This window comes from Procambarus clarkii, chromosome 35 (genome assembly GCF_040958095.1).
Source record: "Procambarus clarkii isolate CNS0578487 chromosome 35, FALCON_Pclarkii_2.0, whole genome shotgun sequence".
Classification (NCBI taxonomy): Eukaryota; Metazoa; Arthropoda; class Malacostraca; order Decapoda; family Cambaridae; genus Procambarus; species Procambarus clarkii.
In genome coordinates, this window is record NC_091184.1 from 26,299,729 (window position 1) to 26,327,540 (window position 27,812).

General features: G+C 41.1%; 1 protein-coding gene and 1 long non-coding RNA gene across 2 annotated transcripts in view; both read left to right on the forward strand.

The window, feature by feature from the left end:
- The first annotated feature begins 2,172 nt into the window (after window positions 1-2,172).
- LOC138371397 (uncharacterized) lies at window positions 2,173-7,304 on the forward strand. The gene is made up of 2 exons (XR_011230433.1): window positions 2,173-2,494; window positions 2,574-7,304. It is a non-coding gene; the product is annotated as an uncharacterized lncRNA (long non-coding RNA).
- A 16,571-nt stretch (window positions 7,305-23,875) lies between these two features.
- Window positions 23,876-27,812, forward strand: part of LOC138371159 (tripartite motif-containing protein 5-like) — a 78,631-nt gene continuing 74,694 nt past the window's right edge. The window contains exon 1 of the mRNA XM_069335995.1: window positions 23,876-24,113. The gene's annotated coding sequence lies outside the window, so the exon portion shown is untranslated. The remainder of the gene's footprint in view (window positions 24,114-27,812) is intronic.

A 27,812-nucleotide genomic window follows, 5' to 3' on the forward strand; every position in this document is an offset into this window, starting at 1 on the left:
ATATATATATATATATATATATATATATATGTATATATATATATATGTCGTACCTAGTAGCCAGAACTCACTTCTCAGCCTACAATGCAAGGCCCGATTTGCCTAATAAGCCAAGTTTTACTGAATTAATATATTTTCTCTAATTTTGTTCTTATGAAATGATAAAGCTACCCATTTCATTATGTATGACGTCAATTTTTATTATTAGAGTTAAAATTAACGAAGATATATGGCCCACTGCCTTTTGACGAAAGGCGGTGGAGTTTCTGACGGGGGAAGGAAGAGACAATTGCGCATCGCGTCCCGCAGGCGTGGTGCGGCCAGCCTGGGTGGCATAAAAGGCGCGGGAAGTCAGGTCCCGCTCTCACTCCCTCTCCCGACCAGGTCCAAGATTCACGAAGCGGCTCCACGCTCAGCACCACGCCTCATCGACACGTGGGCCAGTACCCTTACCACTTCTACGTTTTGTTTACTGTGTACACGGGATTTCTCAAGCAATCGGACTTCCTCTCCGCTACTATGGTCCCACAACTGATATTCTCCGATCCTTTGGGGCCTTCCACATCCCAGGCCGGTACCGCAGGGGCCCCCTGCCCTACCCAGCAAACCCTAAGGTAAGAGAGTTTCCTGTACAAGTTAGTCAGGACTACCCCCAGTGCTGGCGTGTGTTTGCGCCGTCCCTCGCGGCCCGTTCGTTCCGCTTAGCTAGTTCCCTAGGGCCTTCCGCCTGCTTGCCTCCCTGGGGTTGCTGGCGTTCCTCCAGGTCGGGACTGGTGCGCTGGTTATCTGCGGCGACTTCATGTGGCCTGGTTTCGGTGGTCCTGTGCCCTGGGGCCCGGCCCTATTGCGTGCTCGGTGGACCATTCGTCCCAGGTGTGCCCTCCCCGGTTTGCTGTGCCCCTAGGCTTGCCCTAGGGGCCATGTTTCGCCCGCGCCTGGCCGTGCGTGCGCGGCCAGGCTCCTTCTGTGGTCTGGCATCGCCCTCTGTGGCGACGCCACGCGGCGGTTTCCGGGGTTCTGAGCCCTGGGGCCCAATCCCGGTAGGCGGCGCCCACGTGGCTTTGAGCTCGGTGAAGCACTCGCCCCAAGGATGCCCTTCGTTTCCTTCCCCGTCCCAGGCGTTTTCCCCGGAACCTGGTTTGTTGCGCCCTCTTGGCTTGGCCCTAGGGGCCAGGGTTCGTGATGCACTTGGACGTGCGTGACCGGCCAGGTTCCCTGCGAGCGTCCTGGCGTCACCCTGGTGGCGACGCCTCCTGGCCGGGTTTTTTAGTTGTCTTTGTCCCTAGGGCCCGACCCTAGGGGCCCATGCCAAGGTCGGCATCACCCACGTGGCATGGAGCTCCAGGAGCGCTTGCCTCGGGCTGTGTTCGCTTCCTTCCTGTTCTTCTCCCTTTTCGCCCTCGGGCAGGAGACGCCCTTGTGGCGGCGGTGCCCCGGTGGGTAGGCCCAACACTTGCTTGTTATTGGCTGACTTGCGTCAGCCGGTGTCGTCCGGCATGTTCTTCTGATGTTTGTCTGGACGGTGATGCCCTGCTTGTTCGTCCCAGTTGTTTGTCCGTCCGGTGTTGCTCGTTTTGTCCGTATCTAGGCGTTTTGCCTGGCTGGGGTAGATCAGCCTGTTCGTTCCTAGACGTTAGTCTGGCTGGTGTAGCACAGCCTGTTTGTCCCTGTAGTTTGTCTGGCTGGTGTAACCCAGCCTGTTCGTCCTAGACGTTTGTCTGGCTGGTGTAGCCCAGCCTGTTCGACCTAGACGTTCGTCTGGCTGGTGTAGCCCAGCCTGTTCGTCCTAGACGTTTGTCTGGCTGGTGTAGCCCAGCCTGTTTGTCCTAGAAGTTTGTCTGGCTGGTGTAGCCCAGCCTGTTTGTCCTAGAAGTTTGTCTGGCTGGTGTTGCCCAGCGTATTCGTCCCTAGACGTTTGTCTGGCTGGTGTAGCCCAGCTTGTTCGTACTAGACGTCTGTCTGGCTGGTGTAGCCCAGCCTGTTCGTCCCTAGACGTTTGGCCGCTTGGTGTAGCCCAGCTTGTTCGTCCCAGTTGTTGTCTGGCCGGAGTAGGCCAGCTTGTTCGCCCCAGACGTTTGTCTGGCTGGTGTAGCCCAGCTCGTTTGCCCAGACGTTTGTCTGGCTGGTGTAGCCCAGCTCGTTCGCCCAGACGTTTGTCTGGCTGGTGTAGCCTAGCTCGATTCGCCCCAGACGTTTGTCTGGCTGGTGTAGCCCAGCTCGATTCGCCCCAGACGTTTGTCTGGCTGGTGTAGCCCAGCTCGTTCGTCCCAGACGTTTGTCTGGCTGGTGTAGCCCAGCTCGTTCGCCCCAGACGTTTGTCTGGCTGGTGTAGCCCAGCTCGTTCGCCCAGACGTTTGTCTGGCTGGTGTAGCCCAGCTCGTTCGCCCAGACGTTTGTCTGGCTCGTGTAGCCCAGCTCGTTCGTCCCAGACGTTTGTCTGGCTGGTGTAGCCCAGCTCGTTCGCCCCAGACGTTTGTCTGGCGGGTGTAGCCCAGTTCGTTCATCCCAGACGTTTGTCTGGCTGGTTTAGCCTGCTTGTTCGTCCCAGTCGTTCGTCTGGCTGTTGAAGGCAGTCTGTTCGTCCCAGTTGTTTGCCTGGCTGGTGTAACCCAGCTTGTTCTTCCCAGTCGTTTGTCTGGCTGTTGAAGCCCAGCGTGTTCGTCCCAGTTGTTTGTCCGGTCGGTGTAGCTCAGCTTGTTTGTCCCAGTCGTTTGCCTGGCTGGTGTAGCCCAGCTTGTTCGTCTCAGCTGTTTGTCTGGCTGGCGCAGCCCTGCTTGCTCGTCACAGACGTTTTGTCTGGCCGGTGGAGCCCGGCTTGTTCGTACACGGATGTTCAGTCTCATCCGGTGATGGTGTAGCCCGATCTGTTCGTACCCAGTCGTCTGGGATGGCCGGTGTATCCCGGCTTGTTCGTACCCAGTCGTTTGGGCTGGCCGGTGTATCCCGGTTTGTTCGTCCCCAGGTGTTTGCTGGCCCCGGTGTCCCACGTTATGTTCGCCCCAGCCGTTTGGCCTGGTCGGGGTAGACCGGCCCGTTTGTACCTTTACGTCTCGTCCACTCGGTAGCCGCCTGTTGTTCCTGCACGTACACGTTCCCTCCTGTTTCCCTGTCCTGTCCTCCAGCGCAGGCGCATGCCGTCGGGCGGTCTGTCCGCTTGGGTGGGCTATGTTATGTTATTATCTTTTATTTAAGTTTCTAAATTAATTATTGCATTGTTCAGCTTAGTTATGCCTTGTATTTACTTACTATTCCTCTAGCAGCGTTAATGCAGTGTCCATTGCTGTGGGATACTCAACTAATTTTGTTTCACTTTTGAGAATATTATTGCTAGGCTAGCCATTCTCCCTTGATTAATACTGTTTTAATAACCATTCCATCCCTTGAACATTACAGTTTTACGCTATCCAAACCATACCATGCACATTACTGCTTAACCTACCATCCTATCCCTTGATTAATCCCGCTTTAAGCTACCAAATCTTCCCATGATTACCACTGTTTCTTTTATTTGTTCAGCTTATATGCAAGTACATTATATTACGGTCTTATTCTATTATTAGAATATATTATTCCCCTCCCGTTCTCACTGTTCTGTTCTACTCCTCCAGGGTAGGCGCATGCCGTAGAGCGGTCTGTCGGTTTGGGTGAGCTACGCCATGTTATCATTTATTTAAGTTCCCTAAATTATTTTATTACTTTGTTCAGCTTTCAGTTATGCCTTGTATTTACTTACTATTCCTGTTGCAGCGTTAAGGCAGTGTCCATTACCGTGGGATATGCAAATAATTTTGTTTTCACTTTTGAGACTATTATTGGTTTACTCTAGACCATCTATTCCATGAATAAGTACTGTTTAATTAACCAATCTATCCCATGAACTTTACAATTTTAATCTATCCAAACTATACCATGCATATATTACTGTTCAACCTAACCATCCTATACCTTGTATAGTCCTGCTTTAATCTACCCAAATTATCCATGATTATCACTGTTTACTCTTTTATTTGTTCAGCTTAAATACAAGTATATTATATCTTTTATTTGTTCAGCTTAAATACAAGTATATTATAATACGGTCTTAAGCTATTTACTTGTTCAGTTTCAGTTTGTCTTGTATTTACTCCGCTATTTATTCTCTGTTTCTAGCACTGCTTACGCCTCATGCCTTTCTTACTGTTTTGGCCTCGCTATGTTATTTATATTATTTAAGTTTCTAAGATTAATTTGTTACATAGTCCAGCTCCAGTTATGCCCGGTATTTACTTAATAACACTGTTGCAGTGTTAAAGCAGTGTACATTTCTAGTGGGATACTCAAATAATTTTGTTTTTACTTTTGAGATTATTATTGTTTGAATTCTTCTATACTATACCACGATTAATACTGTCTTAATATAAACAAACTATACAATGAGTAATACGGTCTTATTATAACCAAACTATACCATGAATATTACTGTTCAATCTATACATGAATATTACTCTCTTAATCTATTTTAACTGCTCAGAGTTTATTACATTGGTTTTATTACGATAGCATTGGCTATGTCCGGTATTCTCAATCACTATGGACACTTAACTTTACCTTGCTTTTGTCTACTTGTGTATGTGACGGTTGCCGGTGCGGCAGCTGGGCCTCCCTGCCTGTTTTCCCCCGTTAGACCTGTCGATGCTTACTTTTTCATTTTCCGCAGTGGCGAGAAGCCGGATCACGCAGCAACTGCAACACGGAAGAGGGCTCGGGCGACGTCGCGTGAGGACAACAGCGCAGTGGGGTGAGGACGCAGCCGGCCTTCGCTTCGCCTCCCCCCCTCGGGGGCCTCCTCGGGCGGCTCTAATGTGCACGGCGACCACACTTCCCAGAGGCCACTGCCGGCAAAGCGGCGGGTGGCACAGCGTCGCAGCCTCCACCTTTTTCGGCCGACGATTGGACGACGCTGCAGGCGCCCATCGCGCAGGCTCGGGGGCCCTCTCATGTCACAAGCCTTCAGGGCATGGGAACCACCGAGGCAGACCCTGCCGCGGCTGCTACAGCCGCCCCTGCCCCCCCACCTTCACCGACCGTCGCCCACGGGCCAAGGCCAGGGGGCATAAGTCGAGGCGATGTGCGAGCTCCTCCAGTTTGTCCTCCTTCCTTCCTAGTTTTGTAGCGTAGTTGCTCTGCCTCCCTGAGGTTTCCCTCGCGGCCAGCGGGCACTCGCCCTTCGGGGGGGGGGTCCGGCCTGCTGGCCTGCGGGGTGGGGGTGCAGCGCCCGTCCCCAAGTGTTCCGCTGTCCGCAGCTACTACTTTGACTTTACAGACATTCTACTAGTAAGCCCTACCTTGTCAGGTAATTCCTTCCTTGGCGGCTCGGCCTCTGGCCTGGGGTTATTTTCTTCTCCAAATACATATCAGGCTTCCCCAGTCACTATGTTTTCTGCCGCCTGATTATTCTCCAGCTAGGGTTTCCCTTATGTTATGTTGTTCACTTTGGTGTCCTGTTATACTTAGTATTAGATTTGTTACATTCGCCTCACTGCTAATTCTAGACATTAGGACATTAGGTTTCTGCAGAGTTTGTTACTAGGCTATAAGATTACGTTTTACTACGGGTGTACAATTTAAGATGTTTCGTGTACTTCGCGTTAGCCACGGCTATGTTATACATTTGTTAAGTCCTATTTAAAAGCCTGTTTTACTTCTGCAGAATTATTTATCATGTCAATAAAATTACGCCCCCAAGGCTGGTGTCTTCCTTCCCCTGATCAGAAAATGGCCCACTGCCTTTTGACGAAAGGCGGTGGAGTTTCTGACGGGGGAAGGAAGAGACAATTGCGCATCGCGTCCCGCAGGCGTGGTGCGGCCAGCCTGGGTGGCATAAAAGGCGCGGGAAGTCAGGTCCCGCTCTCACTCCCTCTCCCGACCAGGTCCAAGATTCACGAAGCGCCCACCCTCCTCCCCCTTTCTGCTGGCTGCCAGTTCTCACGGTTCTGACTACGTCAGTCGTTGTTCCTCACGTTTTCCTCCCGTTTCACTGGGGATGGGTGGGGGGGGTGCAGCGCCCGTCCCCAAGTGTTCCGCTGTCCGCAGCTACTACTTTGACTTTACAGACATTCTACTAGTAAGCCCTACCTTGTCAGGTAATTCCTTCCTTGGCGGCTCGGCCTCTGGCCTGGGGTTATTTTCTTCTCCAAATACATATCAGGCTTCCCCAGTCACTATGTTTTCTGCCGCCTGATTATTCTCCAGCTAGGGTTTCCCTTATGTTATGTTGTTCACTTTGGTGTCCTGTTATACTTAGTATTAGATTTGTTACATTCGCCTCACTGCTAATTCTAGACATTAGGACATTAGGTTTCTGCAGAGTTTGTTACTAGGCTATAAGATTACGTTTTACTACGGGTGTACAATTTAAGATGTTTCGTGTACTTCGCGTTAGCCACGGCTATGTTATACATTTGTTAAGTCCTATTTAAAAGCCTGTTTTACTTCTGCAGAATTATTTATCATGTCAATAAAATTACGCCCCCAAGGCTGGTGTCTTCCTTCCCCTGATCAGAAAATGGCCCACTGCCTTTTGACGAAAGGCGGTGGAGTTTCTGACGGGGGAAGGAAGAGACAATTGCGCATCGCGTCCCGCAGGCGTGGTGCGGCCAGCCTGGGTGGCATAAAAGGCGCGGGAAGTCAGGTCCCGCTCTCACTCCCTCTCCCGACCAGGTCCAAGATTCACGAAGCGCCCACCCTCCTCCCCCTTTCTGCTGGCTGCCAGTTCTCACGGTTCTGACTACGTCAGTCGTTGTTCCTCACGTTTTCCTCCCGTTTCACTGGGGATGGGTGGGGGGGTGCAGCGCCCGTCCCCAAGTGTTCCGCTGTCCGCAGCTACTACTTTGACTTTACAGACATTCTACTAGTAAGCCCTACCTTGTCAGGTAATTCCTTCCTTGGCGGCTCGGCCTCTGGCCTGGGGTTATTTTCTTCTCCAAATACATATCAGGCTTCCCCAGTCACTATGTTTTCTGCCGCCTGATTATTCTCCAGCTAGGGTTTCCCTTATGTTATGTTGTTCACTTTGGTGTCCTGTTATACTTAGTATTAGATTTGTTACATTCGCCTCACTGCTAATTCTAGACATTAGGACATTAGGTTTCTGCAGAGTTTGTTACTAGGCTATAAGATTACGTTTTACTACGGGTGTACAATTTAAGATGTTTCGTGTACTTCGCGTTAGCCACGGCTATGTTATACATTTGTTACGTCCTATTTAAAAGCCTGTTTTACTTCTGCAGAATTATTTATCATGTCAATAAAATTACGCCCCCAAGGCTGGTGTCTTCCTTCCCCTGATCAGAAAATGACCGAACCTAACCAACCGTACCTAACCTAACCTAACCTATCTTTATAGGTTAGGTTAGGTTAGGTAACCGAAAAAGTTAGGTTAGGTTTGGTTAGGTAGGTTAGGTAGTCGAAAAACAATTAATTCATGAAAACTTGGCTTATTAGGCAAATCGGGCCTTGCATAGTAGGCTGAGAAGTGCGTTCTGGCTACTAGGTACGACATATATATATATATATATATATATATCAAAATAAAAATGTTTATTTAGGTAAGGTACATACATTCAGATTCAGATGTTTATTCAGGTAAGGTATATACATACAAGTGATGTTACATTAATGGATTGATATATAGATAGAGCTAGTACATACAATGCCTAAAGAGACATAAAAGAGATTTTACAAAGAGTGGTGGATTTATAGTTAGGACTAGTACATACAATGCCTAAAGCCACTATTATAATAATAATAATATAATAATAATATTTTATTTAGGTAAGGTACATACATACAATAAATTTTTACAAAGATTGGTTGACTTATAGGTAGAGCTAGTACATACAATGCCTAAAGCCACTATTACGCAAAGCGTTTCGGGCATGATAAACTTAAATGGCAAGCTTAATACTAATTGAGCATAATGAGTAGATGAAAACATACATGAAAAAGCAGCACAAATACAAATATGTCGACAAACAGCGCTCTTTAAAGAAAAACAGACATTGGTTGACAATAGAAGGGTAAGGTAGGTTACAGGGAATTTATTAGGTATAGCTTCGTTTTTAACTTAAACTGGTTGAGAGAGGTACAGTCTTTAACATGGTCGGGAAGGTCATTCCACATTCTGGGCCCCTTGATTTGTAGAGCATTTCTAGTTTGATTAAGTCGTACTCTAGGAATATCAAAACTGTATTTATTTCTGGTGCGGTGCTCATGGGTTCTGTTACAACCTTCTATGAAGCTTTTGAGATCAGGATTGGCATTATAGTTTAGCGTTTTATATATGTATAATACACATGAGAGAATGTGCATTGACTTAATGTCTAACATATTCAGAGATTTGAGTAGGGGTACCGAGTGATGTCTGGGGCCAGAGTTGGATATTGTCCTAATAGCAGCTTTGTGTTGAGTAATTAGAGGACGTAAGTGATTTTGGGTAGTAGAGCCCCAAGCACAAATACCATAGTTGAGATATGGATAGATAAGGGAGTAATAGAGAGTCACCAGGACAGGGCGTGGTACATAATATCTGATCTTAGAAAGAATGCCCACAGTTTTTGAAACTTTTTTTGATATATTTAGAATGTGTCCCTGGAAATTCAGCTTGTGGTCAATGAGAATGCCAAGAAATTTGCCATCTAATTTGTTACAAATTTGGGTATTGTTTATTTTGAGATTTATTTTATTAGAGGATTTATTGCCAAACAGAATATAGAAAGTTTTGTCAATGTTAAGGGTGAGTTTGTTGGCAGTTAGCCAAATATGGACTTTATTAAGCTCAGTATTTACTGTGGCATTTAGAGCAAGAGATCAGGACTGGAGTAAATGAAGGTTGTGTCGTCAGCAAATAGAATTGGTTTGAGGTGTTGGGAGGCATTTGGAAGGTCATTAATGTAGATGAGAAAGAGGAGAGGGCCAAGTATGCTGCCCTGAGGAACACCAATGTTGATGGGTAGGGTGGGAGAAATTGTATTATTCACAGAAACATATTGGAGCCTGTTAGTAAGGTAGGATTTGAGGTATTGTAGGGAGTGTCCTCTGACTCCATAATGATGTAATTTAAGAAGAAGGTTTTGGTCTTTGACAGTATCAAAAGCTTTACGCAGGTCCACAAATAACCCAACTGGGAACTCATTTTTATCAAGAGCTGTATGAATCGAGTTAAGCATACTAATAAGTGAATCGATAGTGCTTTTTTTGGGTCTGAAGCCATATTGGCAAGGGCTAAGTATATTGAGTTTGGCTAGATATGAGTAAAGCTGCTTATAGATTAGTTTTTCAAAATTTTTTGACAAGTTTGGCAGGATTGATATAGGTCTGTAGTTGGTAACATCTGTGAGATCACCACATTTGTGGACAGGCGTTACTCTCGCTTTTTTTAGAATATCTGGAAAGGTTTGGAGTTCAAGTGACTTGTTGAAGAGCAAAGCAATAGCAGGGGCTAAAGATCTGGAGGCTTTTTTGTAAATTATAGTTGGTATCTCCTCAAGGGCACTAGACTTGGTTTTAAGGGAAAGGATTATCTCATTGACGTCAGTGGAGTTAATAGGCTTTAGGTACAGAGACTGTGGATAGTTACCTGTAAGATAGTCCTTAATGTCAGTACTGGAAGATGGAATATCATTTGCAAGGGATGAACCAATGGAAGAGAAGAACCTATTGAACTCAATAGCAGAATCATTGGCTGAAAGCTGACCATCGTTATTAGACAGGAGAGTCGGTTTGTTATTTAAAGACTTCTTTGTTCCCAATATTTGTGAAATTGTGCTCCAAGTTTGTTTAATGTTGCTCTTTATTTGGGTAAATTTATCTTCGTAGTATTTAGTTTTGGCTCGTCTAATTATCTAATATTCTCAAACCAATATTCTCAAACCTATATTGTTTGCTGACGATACTACCCTTATCTACTCAAACCTCAACCCACATACACTAAATAATGTTGTGAATAATGAATTAAAAAAAGTCCACTTATGGATGTCAACGAACAAACTAACATTAAACATCGAAAAGACTTACTACATCTTATTTGGAAACAAATCATCAAATGCAATTCAGCTACAGATAGACAACATTAACATCAGTAATAAAAATGATGGCAAGTTTCTTGGCCTATTCCTAGACAAGAGACTCAACTTCAGCACCCACATTCAACACATAACTAAGAAAGTCTCTAAGACAGTTGGTATACTCTCCAAAATCAGATATTATGTTCCTAACTCTGCTCTCCTCTCACTATATTATGCACTAATCTACCCCTATCTTAATTATGGTATCTGTGCATGGGGGTCTACCACTGCAAACCACCTTAAGCCCATCATCACACAGCAAAAATCTGCTATCAGAATAATAACTAACTCTGCTTTCAGACAACACTCAGCTCCCTTGTTTAAATCTCTAAACTTGCTAAATATTAACTCCCTCCACACATTCTCTTGTGTCAACTACATTTACAAAACCCTGTTCTTAAATGCAAACCATGCTCTGAAACTCTCCCTGGACAGATGTAATAGGACCCATTATCACCACACCAGAAATAAATATCTCTTTGATATCCCCAGGGTCAAACTTAATCTGTGTAAACACTCTATGCAAATTAAGGGACCTAGTCTATGGAACTCACTCCCTAGTGAATTGAAAAACTGTAAAACTTTTGCCTTATTTAAAAGCAAAACCAAAAAGTACCTAACTTCATCTATTTAGTTTCCTACACTGAGCTTTAATTTGCTCTGTACCTAGTGGTACCCAATCTCCTAATTTTTATGTAATATCAAACAACCTTATCATTGTGTTCATTGCTGTCTTCTTTTATGTGCTAGCCATATGCTGTATTGTGACTACCAATTTTTGTCAACTACCATTCAAGCTGTCATTGCAATCAATCTTATATTGTTTCTGCTGTATTGTGCCTACCAATTTGTTGCAACTACCATTTTAAGCTGTCATTGCAATCAATCATAGCTACCTATGTGCTTTAATATACTGTACCTATAATTTTCTCTCATCTTTTTTTTTTTTTCATTCTATGTAATCTGTTATCATTTTTTTGTCTATAAATTTTGCAAGTATTTACCTCCTTAAAATTTTCTTAGATTAAGGACCTGCCCGAAACGCTGCGCGTGCTAGTGGCTTTACAAGACTGTAATTACCATAATTGTATCCTCACATTCCTTATGTACATTCTTGTATATGCATAAATAAAAAATAAAATAAATAAAATCTTAGATAGCAATAATGAGTAATTCTTTGAGAATTCTTTGGAGACAATTCCTAACCTATACTTCTTCTCAAGGTCATGTTTTTTATTAATAGATTTAAGTATTCCCTTTGTAAGCCAGGGATTGTTAAGCCTTTTGGTTGTGACTTGTTTTGTAAGCATAGGACAGTGGGTATTATAAAGGCTAAGAGTTTTTTGAAGAAAAGATTGCACTGCTAGGTTGATGTCCTCTATGTTACCTAACTCGGACTCCCAGTTGACATTATCAGCAGCAGTTATAAAATTGTCTATAGCAGTTTCATTGTGCAGTCTAAAACGTATCTCTCTTGACTCAAGAGGTGGTTTGCTAATGTTAGTTAAGAGAAATGTGGGGTAATGGTCTGTAGTGCTATCCGTGATTATACCTGAAGTAAGAGGAGAGGTTATGTTTGTCCAGATGTGATCTAGAGTCGTGGCAGTGCTATCAGTGATTCTAGTAGGTCTAGTGATTAAGGGTATGAGGAAGCAGGAATTCATACAGTTGAGGAAGCTAACAGCAGTAGGGTGTTCAGGCTCGCAGAGGTCAATATTAAAGTTCCCTGCAATAATTAGGTGGTTTTTGTTCAGCCTGTTATCAAGTATTAGATTTCTAAGGTTTGAGTTGAATTCGGACACATCAGTGTTAGGAATTCTATAAACTGCACCCACAGACAGGACAGACTCGGCACCCTTGACTCTGAAGCTGGCGAAGATATACTCCCCACAGCAGTCTCTAGTTCTAATTTCTTTTAAGCATGTTAGTTCATGGTGGTAGTAAAGAGCAGTGCCACCACCTCTCTGAAGTTGACGACAGTTGTGAATTGCTGAGTAGTTAGGCATGTTAAAGAGTTGAGTAGTATCCTCTTTCAACCATGTTTCAGTAAGTATAATAAAAGAGAATTTGTTGTCAATAGTTTCAATCAAGGCACTAACATCATCGAAGTGTTTACCTAGGGATCTAACGTTCAAATTGATTACAGAGATATTGTGATTATGAGTTAATACATTGTTTACATCATGTGCTGCAAAATATTTGGAATTTAGATCATTAAAGTGATTATTGTCATAGATAGTGGATAAGAGGTTAAGTTCTGGGTCTATACTTGACTGCACATAAAAAGCTGATTGCAGGAAAAACAAGGAAAGAAAGGCAAATTACAAGGTAAAAATAAGCTATAAAATAGGGAAAAATATGAACACAATACTGTACAAAACAAACACACAAAAAAAAAAAAAGTAGCTTACAAGGGGCTTACAGGGGTACAATGGAGTAAGGGAGTATGGCTAGGCTAGGCAACCTAGGTAATAAATGAGATTAAAGAAAAAACATATAAACATGGACTATACAAAACACAAGATATAGAAATACAAAACAAAAATATAAACAAGACTAAGCAATACAAAAACAAATTGAGCAAAAATGAAAAATGAGGTAGATTGCTTACAAGTACTCTCAGGTACACTGTAAGTAACAATTTGCAATTTGAGATGCAGGCAAAGCCAGGGGTACAATGGAGTAAGGGAGCATGGCGAGGCTAGGCAACCTAGGTAATAAATGAAATCAAAGAAAAGTTGAATAATAAACATAGGCAAACTTAAGCTTATGATTATTAACTATAAATAGTTCAGTTATGACTGTATAATTAATAAGACCTGAAGAACTATTAATGCACTCAATTAAATAATTTCAGTAAATGACAGGCTAAGAGTAAGTTAAAAATTAAGTCAGAAAATGAAACAAGGAGACTGAGGATACCTAGCCCCACTAGTTGACAGGGGGTTAATTAAGTTAATTCACTGGGAGTGATAATAAGGTGAGACAAACCACATTGTTTATTTATTTATTTATTTATTTATGCATATACAAGAATGTACATAAGGAATGTGAGGATACAATTATGGTAATTACAGTCTTGTAAAGCCACTAGCACGCGCAGCGTTTCGGGCAGGTCCTTAATCTAAGAAAATTTTAAGGAGGTAAATACTTGCAAAATTTATAGACAAAAAAATGATAACAGATTACATGGAATGAAAAAAAAAAAAAAAAAAAAAAAAAGATGAGAGAAAATTATAGGTACAGTATATTAAAGCACATAGGTAGCTATGATTGCTTGCAATGACAGCTTAAAATGGTAGTTGACAACAAATTGGTAGGCACAATACAGCAGAAACAATATAAGATTGATTGCAATGACAGCTTGAATGGTAGTTGACAAAAATTGGTAGTCACAATACAGCATATGGCTAGCACATAAAAGAAGACAGCAATGAACACAATGATAAGGTTGTTTGATATTACATAAAAATTAGGAGATTGGGTACCACTAGGTACAGAGCAAATTAAAGCTCAGTGTAGGAAACTAAATAGATGAAGTTAGGTACTTTTTGGTTTTGCTTTTAAATAAGGCAAAAGTTTTACAGTTTTTCAATTCACTAGGGAGTGAGTTCCATAGACTAGGTCCCTTAATTTGCATAGAGTGTTTACACAGATTAAGTTTGACCCTGGGGATATCAAAGAGATATTTATTTCTGGTGTGGTGATAATGGGTCCTATTACATCTGTCCAGGGAGAGTTTCAGAGCATGGTTTGCATTTAAGAACAGGGTTTTGTAAATGTAGTTGACACAAGAGAATGTGTGGAGGGAGTTAATATTTAGCAAGTTTAGAGATTTAAACAAGGGAGCTGAGTGTTGTCTGAAAGCAGAGTTAGTTATTATTCTGATAGCAGATTTTTGCTGTGTGATGATGGGCTTAAGGTGGTTTGCAGTGGTAGACCCCCATGCACAGATACCATAATTAAGATAGGGGTAGATTAGTGCATAATATAGTGAGAGGAGAGCAGAGTTAGGAACATAATATCTGATTTTGGAGAGTATACCAACTGTCTTAGAGACTTTCTTAGTTATGTGTTGAATGTGGGTGCTGAAGTTGAGTCTCTTGTCTAGGAATAGGCCAAGAAACTTGCCATCATTTATATTACTGATGTTAATGTTGTCTATCTGTAGCTGAATTGCATTTGATGATTTGTTTCCAAATAAGATGTAGTAAGTCTTTTCGATGTTTAATGTTAGTTTGTTCGTTGACATCCATAAGTGGACTTTTTTTAATTCATTATTCACAACATTATTTAGTGTATGTGGGTTGAGGTTTGAGTAGATAAGGGTAGTATCGTCAGCAAACAATATAGGTTTGAGAATATTAGAGACATTAGGCAGATCGTTTATATATATAAGAAATAGAAGAGGTCCTAAGATGCTGCCCTGTGGCACTCCAACGGTAATTGGTAGAGTGGAAGAAGTTGTATCATTGATGGTTACATATTGGTGTCTGTCACTAAGATAGGATCGGATGTAGTCAAGGGCAAGGCCTCGGATTCCATAATGCTGGAGTTTAAATAAGAGGTAGTTGTGATTAACAGTATCAAAGGCTTTTCTTAGGTCAATGAAGAGTCCAATCGGAAACTCATTTTTGTCAAGGGCTGAGTAGATAATGTCAAGGAGACTAATGATTGCATCATTGGTACTCTTTTGGGACCGGAAGCCAAACTGGCAGGGGCTGAGTATGTCGAATTTTACGAGGTAGGAATAGAGCTGTTTGTAAATAATTTTTTCAAATATTTTTGATAGAATGGGTAGATTTGATATTGGTCTATAATTGTTTATGTCCGCCGGATTGCCTCCTTTATGGACTGGCGTTACTCTTGCTTTTTTGAGGATATCAGGGAAGGTGTGACACTCTATAGATTTGTTGAACAGTAGTGCTATGGGTGGGGCAAGGGCATGGGAGGCTCTCTTGTACACAATGGACGGAATTTCACTGGTGTTCCCTGCCTTGGTTTTTAGAGAGTGTATGATGGACACAACATCTGCCGGGCTGATTGGTGAAAGGAGAAGAGAGTTTGGATAGCTGCCTGAGAGATATGTGTTAATATGTGTCTGAGTCTGTGGGATTTTACTGGCAAGATTAGCACCAACCGATGAAAAGAAACTATTAAATTCATTTGCCATTTCTAAATCAGTTGAAGGTATATCCCCATCCTTGTAGAGTTTTATTTGGTTATGTGAGTGTTGTTTAGTTCCTAGGATACTAGAGATAGTTTTCCAAGTGTTTTTCATGTTACCTTTTGCTTCATTGAATCTATTCACATAATATGCAAGTTTTGCCTTTCTTATGATACTGGTAAGCATTGATGAGTACCTTTTAGCTACTTCCCTTGAAACTAGGCCAATCCTAACTTTCTTTTCATATTCATGTTTCTTGTTGATTGAGTTGAGAATGCCATTTGTGAGCCATGGATTGTTTAATCTTTTGTCAGTTACTTGCTTTGTAAGAAGGGGACAATGAAGGTTGTAGAGGCTTAGAGTTTTGGAGAGGAAGAGGTTAGCTAATGAATTTATATCATGGGTATTAATGAATTCAGAATCCCAGTTAATATTGTGAAGTGCCTCTGTAAGATTGTCTAAAGCTGATTCACTGTGTAGCCTAAATGAAAATTTCTTGCTTTTTGGTGGTGTTATGTCCATGTTCGCTATGAGAAAGGTAGGATAGTGGTCAGTTGTTCTGTCGTAGATTATACCAGATACAAGGGGAGCTGTTATGTTTGTCCATATGTGGTCCAAGGTAGTGGCTGATGTTTGAGTGACTCGGGTAGGTTTGGTGATAGTGGGGATTAGCATACAGGAGTTCATGCTGTTAAGGAAATAGTCAACTTGAGAGCAGTTTTGTTGACCCAGGTCAATATTAAAGTCTCCTCCCAGAATGATGTGGTTTTTGTTGAGATTGTTGTTTATAATAAGATTCCTTAGGTTGTCTGAGAAAGAAGCTATGTTAGTATTAGGAAATCTATAGATGGCTCCAATAGTCAAAGAGGATTTAAGGGATTTAATTGTAAACTGAGCAAAAGTATATTCACAGTAGTCATCTCTGTCACTAATAACACTGTTGCAGATAAATGTATCTCGGTAATATATAGCTGTGCCACCACCTTTTTTATTAGGCCTACAGTTATGAATGGCTTTATAACCAGCTAAGTTGTAGAGTTGGGTATAGTCTTTATTTAGCCAAGTTTCTGTTAAAATAATGAACGATAGGTTAGTACCTAGTGCTGTGAGTAGTGCATTTAAATCGTCAAAATGTTTACCAAGTGATCTAACATTTTGGTTATAAACTGATAGACAGGTGCTATTTTGGAGTTTGTTTTTAGCCTGGTGTGCTGTGAAATACTTGCAATAATGATGATCAATGTGCTGGTTGGTATAGATATGAGACAGAAGATTTTGATCAGGATCAATATCAGTGTGCATAGAGATGCAGAGGGATAACGATACAAGATACACGATAAAGCAAAACACAAGAATAAAAGCAGATACAATAAAATAGTAACAATTTAGAAGTAAAATAAAGATCCAATAGATAGCCAGGGAGGACACAGAAGTTACATAAAATAAAACACAAAAAATCAGTAGAGACTGACAATATAAATGTAAAATAAAAAATAATAAGAAAAATAATAATAATCATAAAAAAATGATCTTGAAGATAATTAGCTTAGTAATGGTTAATTAACAGGGTAATAAAAAGCCCTAGGTTTAGTGACAAGGGGATTAACTAAGAACAAATAATTAAGAGTATAAAACAGGCAAAGATGACAAACAAAAAATAAAGTAAAAATTAAAATAAAAATAAAAATAAACACCTTTGGAAAGGAAAGGCAGAGCTTAAGTACACTTTGGTTGTATGTGAGACTACAAATTATGTTCTGGTTATTCAGCTGATATCCCACAGTCATCCAGGAAAGAAGTGAGGTGTGCCTCAGTGGTTATGACATAAGTTTTTCCAGAGTCAGTCTTCCTAGCTATTATTTTACCATCGCGCACAAAACAATGTTTAATAGCAGTGGATCTATTGCGAATTCCACGTAGTTTAAATAAGAGATTTTGTCTGAATCTGGTAAGACATTCGTTCACATAAACCTTGGCTTTCCTAGCGACTGCAGCAGTGATAAGGTCTGACTTGCGGGAGCAGCTATCCAACTTCACGCGTATCCTTCTGTTGTTTGCACCAGATGATTTGGTACCCACTCTATAAGCTGACTTAATGTCTCTTGCTTCGATTGAATAATTCAACTTAGTACGCAATTCCTGGATCACGATGGCAGTACAGTCTTCTCTGTCAGTTTCATGGGGAAAATCCTGTGATGAGATGATGACAGAATCAAGGAGCTTAAGTTGGTCTGATTCGTCTTGGGTTGCAGTTTGTTGCTGTTGTAGGGAGTTAAAGTGGTTCTCTAACTTTTGTAACATCTCTTCTTGCTTCTTAGAGGTTTCTGCTGGTTTAAAGTTAGTAACCGAGATCCGAAGAGAGCTTAATTCATGTTCGAGGTGGCCGACTCTGGCAGACAGATCTTGGTTAGCCTTGTGCATTGCCAAAGCATCACTCTGAAGCTTCATTATCAGGTCCGACTGCTCTCGGATTATAGACTTTTGGTCATCATGTATTTGAGTCATTGGGAGAGGAAAGTGTTGAGGTTTTCTTCTTTAGTAATTGTAAACATTTTGCCCTCTGCGGTTTTTCTCACCTTTATCAGTCCATCTCTAACGAAGCACTGATGAATCGCATCTGGGTTTTGTTGACGGATTTGACGCAGGCGGTAGAGGAGGTGCTGTCTGTTCCTAGTCAAGCACTCGTTGATGTATAATCCCTTCCGTTGGGATGCAGCTGTCCGGACTATATGGGATTTCGTGAACTGGGAAGACAGCTTCAGGCGAATTTTCCGCTGGTTTTGACCTGATGGATTCTTTTTGCCTACTCTGTAGGCAGCAATAACGTCAGATTTGTTTAGAATGAGCTGCAATTTGTTTTTTTAAGAGATCCTGAGCTATTTCGACACAATTTTCACCTTCATGTTCCACAGGTATATCTTGGGACGACACAATAACAGAGTCTAGCAGCTTTTGCTGGTCTTGCTCATCCTGGGAGACGGAACGTCGGGCTGAAAATGTACTGATACATGCAGTCATTTTGCTGAGAGCTTCCTCCTGTTTTTTTATGGCTTCATCAGTTTTTAGAAGGTTGTTTTCCTCGCGGAGATCATTCAAATCATGCTGTAGTTGGTCTTGGCTAGCCTTGCAGTTTCTAATATCCTCGCGGAGGAGGGTTATTTCTCGTTGTTGTTGTTGGAGATTAGCGCGGTTCGCTAGATTCTCATTTAGAAGACTCAAGATGATAGTATTTTGAGACTCGAGGACAAGGCACAACTTTTTGAACCGCTGATTCTCGGTCCAGTTTGTGAATTCCTTTGAAGGACCAGAAGCTCGCTTGAGTTGTTTAAACTGGGATGCTAGCATGTCCATAGGAGAGGGTTGAGAAGACTCTGCTCCCTTGCTCAACTTGCTCAATGGGGTGGAGGGGAGGCCAGCAAAGTTTTATTACGCAAAGCGTTTCGGGCATAAAAAACTTAAATGACTAAAGCTTAATACTAATTGAGCATAAAGAGTAAAATAAAAACATGGAAAGAAAACATAGCTGAAAAAGCAGCACAAATACAATTCTGTCGACAAACAGCGCTCTTTAAAAAAAAAAACAGACATTGGATGACATTAGAGGGGTAAGGTAGGTTACAGGGAATTTATTAGGTATAGCTTCGCTTTAATCTTAAACTGGTTGAGAGAGGTACTGTCTTTAACATGGTTGGGAAGGTCATTCCACAATCTGGGTCCCTTGATTTGTAGAGCATTTCTAGTTTGATTAAGTCGTACTCTAGGAGTATCAAAACTGTATTTATTTCTGGTGTGGTGCTCATGGGTTCTGTTACAACCTTCTATGAAGCTTTTGAGGTCAGGATTGGCATTACAGTTTAGCGTTTTATATATGTATAATACACATGAGAGAATGTGCAGTGACTTAATGTCTAACATATTCAGAGATTTGAGTAGGGGTACCGAGTGATGTCTGGGGCCAGAGTTGGATATTGTCCTAATAGCAGCTTTGTGTTGAGTAATTAGAGGACGTAAATGATTTTGGGTAGTAGAACCCCAAGCACAAATACCATAGTTGAGATATGGATAGACGAGGGAGTAATAGAGAGTCACCAGGGCAGGGCGGGGTACATAATATCTGATCTTAGAAAGAATGCCAACAGTTTTTGAAACTTTTTTTTATATATTTAGTATGTGTCCTGGAAATTCAGTTTGTGGTCAATGAGAATGACAAGGAATTTGCCATCTAATTTGTTACAAATTTGGATATTGTTTATTTTGAGATTTATTTGAGTAGAGGATTTATTGCCAAACAGAATATAGAAAGTTTTGTCAATGTTAAGGGTGAGTTTGTTGGCAGTTAGCCAAAGATGTACTTTATTTAGCTCAGTATTTACTGTGGCATTTAGAGCAAGGGGGTCAGGACTGGAGTAAATGAAGGTTGTGTCGTCAGCAAATAGAATTGGTTTGAGGTGTTGGGAGGCATTTGGAAGGTCATTAATGTAGATGAGAAAAAGGAGAGGGCCAAGTATGCTGCCCTGAGGAACACCAATGTTGATGGGTAGGGTGGGAGAAATTTAATTATTCACAGAAACATATTGGAGCCTGTCAGTAAGGTAGGATTTAAGGTATTGCAGGGAGTGTCCTCTGACTCCATAATGATGTAGTTTAAGAAGAAGGTTTTGGTGGTTGACAGTGTCAAAAGCTTTACGCAGGTCCACAAATAACCCAACAGGGAACTCATTTTTATCAAGAGCTGTATGAATCGAGTTAAGCATACTAATAAGTGCTTCGTTAGTGCTTTTTTTGGGGTCTGAAGCCATATTGGCAAGGGCTAAGTATATTGTGTTTGGCTAGATAAGAGTAAAGCTGCTTATAGATTAGTTTTTCAAAATTTTTTGACAAGTTTGGCAGGATTGATATAGGTCTGTAGTTGTTAACATCTGTGAGATCACCACATTTGTGGACAGGCGTTACTCTCGCTTTTTTTAGAATATCTGGAAAGGTTTGGAGTTCAAGTGACTCGTTGAAGAGCAATGCAATAGCAGGGGCTAAAGATCTAAAGGCTTTTTTGTAAATTAAAGTTGGTATCTCCTCAAGTTCACTAGACTTGGTTTTAAGGGAAAGGATTATCTCATTGACGTCAGTGGAATTAATAGGCTTTAGGTACAGAGACTGTGGATAGTTACCTGTAAGATAGTCCTTAACGTCAGTACTGGAAGATGGAATATCATTTGCAAGGGATGACCCAATGGAAGAGAAGTTCTAATTACTTTTAAGCATGTTAGTTCTTGGTGGTAGTAAAGAGCAGTACCACCACCTCTCAGAAATTGACGACAGTTGTGAATTGCCGAGTAGTTAGGCATGTTAAAGAGTTGAGTAGTATCCTCTTTCAACCACGTTTCAGTAAGTATAATAAAAGAGAATATGTTGTCAATAGTTTCAATCAAGGCACTAACATCATCGAAGTGTTTACATATGGATCTAACGTTCAAGTTAATTACAGAGATATTGTGATTATGTGTTAATACATTGTTTACATCATGTGCTGCAAAATATCTGCAATTTTGATCATTAAAGTGATGATTGTCAAAGATAGTGGATAAGAGGTTTAGTTCTGGGTCTATACTTGTTTGCATAAGAAGGCTGGTTGTAGGAAAACAAGGTAAGAATGGCAATTACAAAACAAATTTTTTTTATAAAAGGGGGAAAATTAAAATATAAACAAGACCTATACAAGACAAACACAAAATGAACAAAAAAAAGAAAAATGAGGTATATTGCTTACAAGTACTCTCAGGTACACTGTCAGTAATAATTTGCATTTTGAGACACAGGCAAAGCCAGGGGTACAATGGAATAAGGGAGTATGGCGAGGCTAGGCAACAGAGGTAATAAATGAAATCAAAGAAAAAAGTTGAATAATAAACATAGGCAAGTTTAATCTAATGATTATTAACTATAAATAGTTTAGTTATGATCCTATAATTAATAAGAACTAAAGAAAATATTAATGCACTCAATTAATTAAGTCCAATAATGAACTAATATACATTAATATACTATACTATATTATGCACTAATCTACCCCTATCTTAATTATGGTATCTGTGCATGGGGGTCTACCACTGCAAACCACCTTAAGCCCATCATCACACAGCAAAAATCTGCTATCAGAATAATAACTAACTCTGCTTTCAGACAACACTCAGCTCCCTTGTTTAAATCTCTAAACTTGCTAAATATTAACTCCCTCCACACATTCTCTTGTGTCAACTACATTTACAAAACCCTGTTCTTAAATGCAAACCATGCTCTGAAACTCTCCCTGGACAGATGTAATAGGACCCATTATCACCACACCAGAAATAAATATCTCTTTGATATCCCCAGGGTCAAACTTAATCTGTGTAAACACTCTATGCAAATTAAGGGACCTAGTCTATGGAACTCACTCCCTAGTGAATTGAAAAACTGTAAAACTTTTGCCTTATTTAAAAGCAAAACCAAAAAGTACCTAACTTCATCTATTTAGTTTCCTACACTGAGCTTTAAATTTGCTCTGTACCTAGTGGTACCCAATCTCATAATTTTTATGTAATATCAAACAACCTTATCATTGTGTTCATTGCTGTCTTCTTTTATGTGCTAGCCATATGCTGTATTGTGACTACCAATTTTTGTCAACTACCATTCAAGCTGTCATTGCAATCAATCTTATATTGTTTCTGCTGTATTGTGCCTACCAATTTGTTGTCAACTACCATTTTAAGCTGTCATTGCAATCAATCATAGCTACCTATGTGCTTTAATATACTGTACCTATAATTTTCTCTCATCTTTTTTTTTTTCATTCCATGTAATCTGTTATCATTTTTTTGTCTATAAATTTTGCAAGTATTTACCTCCTTAAAATTTTCTTAGATTAAGGACCTGCCCGAAACGCTGCGCGTGCTAGTGGCTTTACAAGACTGTAATTACCATAATTGTATCCTCACATTCCTTATGTACATTCTTGTATATGCATAAATAAATAAATAAATTAAATTAAAATTTACTTTAAAAAAGTGTAACAAAGAGACTTTGGTTACCTAGCCCTCACTAAGTGACAAGGGGGTTAATTATGTTGACTCAATGAGAGGGATAATAAGGTGAGACAAACCACATTGGGAGAGGACAGTGTTGAGGTTATCCTCATTAGCAATTGTAAACATTTTACCTACTGAGATCTTTCTCACTTTAATCACGCCATCTCTAACGAATCACTGATGAATCGCATCTGGGTTTTGTTTACGGATTTGACGCAGGCGGTGAGGAGTTGCTGTCTTTTTTCTAGTCAAGCACTCGTTGATGTAGATGCCCTTTCGTTGGGATGCAGCTGTCCGGACAAGTTGCGATTTTATGGACTGGGAAGCTAGCTTGAGGCGAATTTTTCGCTGGGTTAGACCTGATGGATTCTTTTTGCCTACTCTGTAGGCAGCAATAATGTCGGTTTTATTTAGAGTGACACGCAATTCGTCTTTTATGAGAGCATGAACTATTTCAATACACTTTTCACCTTCACGTTCCACAGGAATATTTTGGGACGACACATTAACATAGTCAAGCAGCTTTTGCTGGTCCTGTTCATCCTGGGAGATGGAATGTTGGCCAGATGACACATTTGCAGATGACACTAAGATCTATGATAAAGAAGGAAGTGAAAGTGATATTGAGACCTTACAAAGAGATCTACATGAACTCCACCAATGGTCAGATGACTGGCAAATGCTCTTTAATGTCGTAAATGCAAGACCTTGCCTGTAGGGCATAACATTCCACGTCACAACTACCAAATTGCCAGCACTACCTTACAACCGATAGATGAAGAATGCGACATTGGAATCAGAATCCATCATTCACTAAAAGTTGCACAACAAGTGGGAGCGGCAGTAAAAAAAAGCGAACCAAACCTTGGGAATAATCAAGCGTGCCTTTACTTTCAAGGAAACTATAGTAATCCTTCAATTGTATAAGTCTGGTGCGCCCCCACCTGGATTATTGCATACAGGCATTGAGACCTTATCTTCAGAAAGACATAGCTGCTCTGGAGAAGATGCAACACCGGGCAACAAAAATTATACCAGAGATTAGTCATCTCTCGTATCAGGAAGGGTTGAGGGCCACTGGCCAAACAACACAGCAAACCAGGCATGACAGGGCGGAGCTCATCGAAACACTTAAAATACTAAACAATTTGGATGATGTCGATCCGGATACTTTCTTCAAAAGGGCAGATGTAACACGAACGAGGAGCGACGGGTTCAAGCTCAACAAGCCACAATGTAGGACAGAAAACAAGAGATGCTTTTTCACCCATATGGTGGTAAACCCGTGGAACAGCTTACCCGCCAAAGAGTGGATAAGGTAAACGCCAAAACTACTGGGTTTTAAAATACAGATAGAAAAGATCATCCAGGCAAATGGGTAGGACCTTTGACAAGCCGCCAACTTCCTGTCCTCGTTGAGGCCACCAATATTAGTGGCTCTCAGATTAATTAAAGGTCTGCAAAGATCAGTAACCAAAGAAAATGGGAAGAGCACCGTGGCGGGTAAGCGAGCGAGCAGGTGACGTCATCACAACAAAGGTTGCTATAGACGTGTACATGACTCGTGAGGTTCGCCTGTCTTAAAGACCTGTGTCCACAATACCCGCCAAATTGTCCCTCCCACAGTACTCTCAGGACACTTATGGCAGTGTAAGTGTGTGGTGAGGCCACACCACTGAAGACATTGAGGATATACCACGAGGGAGAGACAAAACTGTTGAAGGAAGGAGTCACTGGCTCCGCCTGACCACCTTGTTCCTCGCACTCTCATCATCCTTCGTAAGTACTTGAGTGCATTACCTGCTTGATGGGGTTCTGGGAGTTCTTCTACTTCCCAAGCCCGGCCCGAGGCTAGGCTCGACTTGTGAGAGTTTGGTCCACCAGGCTGTTGCTTGGAGCGGCCCGCAGGGCCACATACCCACCACAGCCTGACTGATCCGGAACTTCTCTTAGAAAACAGTCCAGTTTTCTCTTGAAGATGTCCACGGTTGTTCCGGCAATATTTCTTATAGTCACTGGGAGAACGTTGAAACAACCGTGGATGTTTATACAGTGAAGAGTTAGGGGTGACATGATAGAGGGGTCCGTCTAATTACCACAAGCTACCACAAGCTACACAAGCTTCAGAAAGCTTCCTGGCAATACGTTAGTAATGAATAAATATGATATGTTAGGTTAGGCTGACCTAACCTAACCTATCCTAACCTATCCTAACCTAACCTAACCTAACCGACGCTTGCATCGTCGACTTTATTTGGCGTTACTAGCTTTTTGTTTTCGCCTAATTTCTTTATAAAAAAGATACTTTTTCAGATTAAAATTATGTTTTTTTGTGTTGTACATTCAGCACCAACATTATAATGAGTAAATATATCATATTTATTCATTACTAACGTATTGCCAGGAAGCTTTCTGAAGCTTGTGGTAATTAGACGGACCGTGATAGAGGTTTACAAGTGGATGAATGTACACAACAAAAGGGATATTAATAGGGTATTAAAAGTATCAGCACAAGACAGAACACGAAACAATGGGTATAAATTGGATAAATTTAGATTTAGGAAAGACTTGGGTAAATACTGGATCGGTAACAGGGTTGTTGATTGTTGATTTGTGGAACCAATTACCGTGTAACGTGGTGGAGGTGGGGTCCCTCGATTGTTTCAAGCGTGGGTTGGACATGTAAATGAGTGGGATTGGGTGGTTATAGAATAGGAGCTGCCTCGTATGGGCCAATAGGCCGTCTGCAGTTGCCTTTGCTCTTATGTTCTTATGTTCTCTGATTGTGCCTATGGCACCTCTGCTCTTCACTGGTTCAATCCTGCATTTTCTTCCATATCATTCACTCCAGTACGTTGTTATTTTACTCTGTAGATTTGGGACCTGGCCCTCCAGTATTTTCCATGTGTATATTATTTGGTATCTCTCGTCTCTTTTCTAGAGAGTACATTCGGAGAGCTTTGAGACGATCCCAATAATTTAGGTGTTTTATCTCAACGATGCGTGCCGTATATGTTCTCTGTATTCCCTCTATTTCAGCAATCTCTCCTGCTCTGAAGGGGGGAAGTGAGTACTGAGCTTTCTGCTCCACCATTGTCTGCTCCAACATTGTCTTACACCACCAACATACAATTGTTAATAATAAAAATAATAAAAATTGATTTAGGAAAAGTACATACATAGTTGCAGAGTTACAGTACAAACATTCTGTTTGATTTAAAGATAGAGGTAGTACATACAATACCTAAAGCCACTAGTACGCATAGCGTTTCGGGCAAGGTGAGGTGGGGAAAAAAAACCACTTAGACTAAAACTTAATAGTAATTAAGCTTAAAGTATAATTGCATTGAAAGAAAAAAAAAATAATAAAAGATGAAAAAAGGGGGGGAACATGGTAGAAAATAGCCAATATACAAGTTGGTCAACAAACAGCATGTTTTTTTTTCTTCAACAAAAATGTTGGGGTATGGAAATAGGACTATGGAATTGTTGGAGGTGTGGACGTTGGCCAGTGGAATTGTTGGGGTAAATTATATGCCTGGCATTGTTGGGGTGTGGACATTGGCCTATCAAATAATGATAACTTTTATAATAATAATAATAATAATAAGAAATTTCACTGGGACTGTGTAGTGTTGCAAACCCATGACCAAGGTATTGCCAGCTGCATACTCTACTACTGTACCACCACTGACTTTCTTACAATTGGATTTCTACTGATATCACAGGAACGGCCAAGCGGACAGCACGCGGGACTTGTGATCCTGTGGTCCTGGGATCGATCCCAGGCGCCGGCGAGAAACAATGGGCAGTTTCTTTCACCCTACGCCCCTGTTACCTAGCAGTAAAAATAGGTACCTGGGTGTTAGTCAGCTGTCACGGGCTGCTTCCTGGGGGTGGAGGCCTGGTCGAGGACCTGGCCGCGGGGACACTAAAAAAAGCCCCGAAATCATCTCAAGATAACCTCAAGTCTGTGATATCCTGATATCACAGTCCTGAAGCCAGTCCAAGTTTTATGTAAGACCCCCAAGCACTCAGGTGAAGGATTAAGTACTGTAGTTCAACATTGTATGCTCAACTTCAGATACACAGAAAATCACACTGTGATATACATCAATGAACAATCCACTGAGGCTGTGAGGTGATGCAAACATTGCAGGTTTGCATCATCTCACAGCCCGAGGGAATTTTCTCATTTATGTACTGTATATCACTTTAGTGTGATTTTCTGTGTAAATAATAATAATAATGTTAATAATAATATTATTTATTCAAAAGATTGTGTGTACAAAGAACATAAGAATATTGTTCAATTGAAGGGACAGAAGTTACACATACTAATGAAGCCACTATTACGCAAAGCGTTTTGGGTAAAATTAATAATAATATAGAAATTTTTTAATTAAAGTTGTGACGGGATAAAACACTTAATACTGTTAGAGAAGTAAGCTAACAAAATGAGAATGTTCAAGGAAAATAAAAAATGAATACAAAGAAGGTGATACTTAAGGATGACAAACATAGACTATTACATTATGGAGTCAGTAGTTCTAGCAACAGTACAGTAGTTTATTTACATTAATTATAGAATGGAAATACAAGGTGTAATTTAGAAAAGCAAGTGAACTATTCCTCATAACATTTTCTTTGAACATATCAGAACATAGAGTAACATACTATAATTTAAGTTTAATTTGGCCAACAGTTTCAAATAACCAAGATCATAAAGGACACGAGTAAACACTTTATCAAAGAAATGCATGAAATTAAATGACATTAAATGTAGATAGTAAATGTAGAAATTAAATGTGTGTACTCGCTTGAATGAACTATATGGGGCATAGCCGATTCATTCCAGTGTGGAATTCATTCCATCCGTTCGGCCCCAGCAACTCCCTCCCCCCCCCCAAAAAAAAAAAATACAATCACATTAATGCATATGCCAGTCCACATTTGCCTTATGAAAAATTTAAATAATAAAGAATTTGTATTGCAATGAAATAAATTGATATTGCACGTTTCAGTACTGTACTTACTCTACCAGTTGAGTTTTGTAGTGCAAACTTTGTTAGCCTTAATATCCTGAGAGTGCCACACATATGAATACCCTGTATAAATTATTTAAAGAACAGTAACTTTTCTAACAAATGTACATTATACTCTACAGTCTATACATAAAGTACAGACCACTAGAATCACACACAGTACACTTATACCATATAAACTATACTTTGTACATTTAATGTCATTAGAACTGTGCTGTACAGCTCAATTGTTCCTCCCAGGTAAGTTATGGCTAGTGCTAGGTGCTGGTCCAGTTGCCTGGGCATCCTCAGAAGGTGAGTCCTTGCTAGTGCTGGGTGCTGGTCCAGTTGCCTGGACATCCTCAGCAGGTGAGTCCTTGCTAGTGCTGGGTGCTGGTCTAGTTGCCTGGGCATCCTCAGAAGGTGAGTCCTTGCTAGTGCTGGGTGCTGGTCC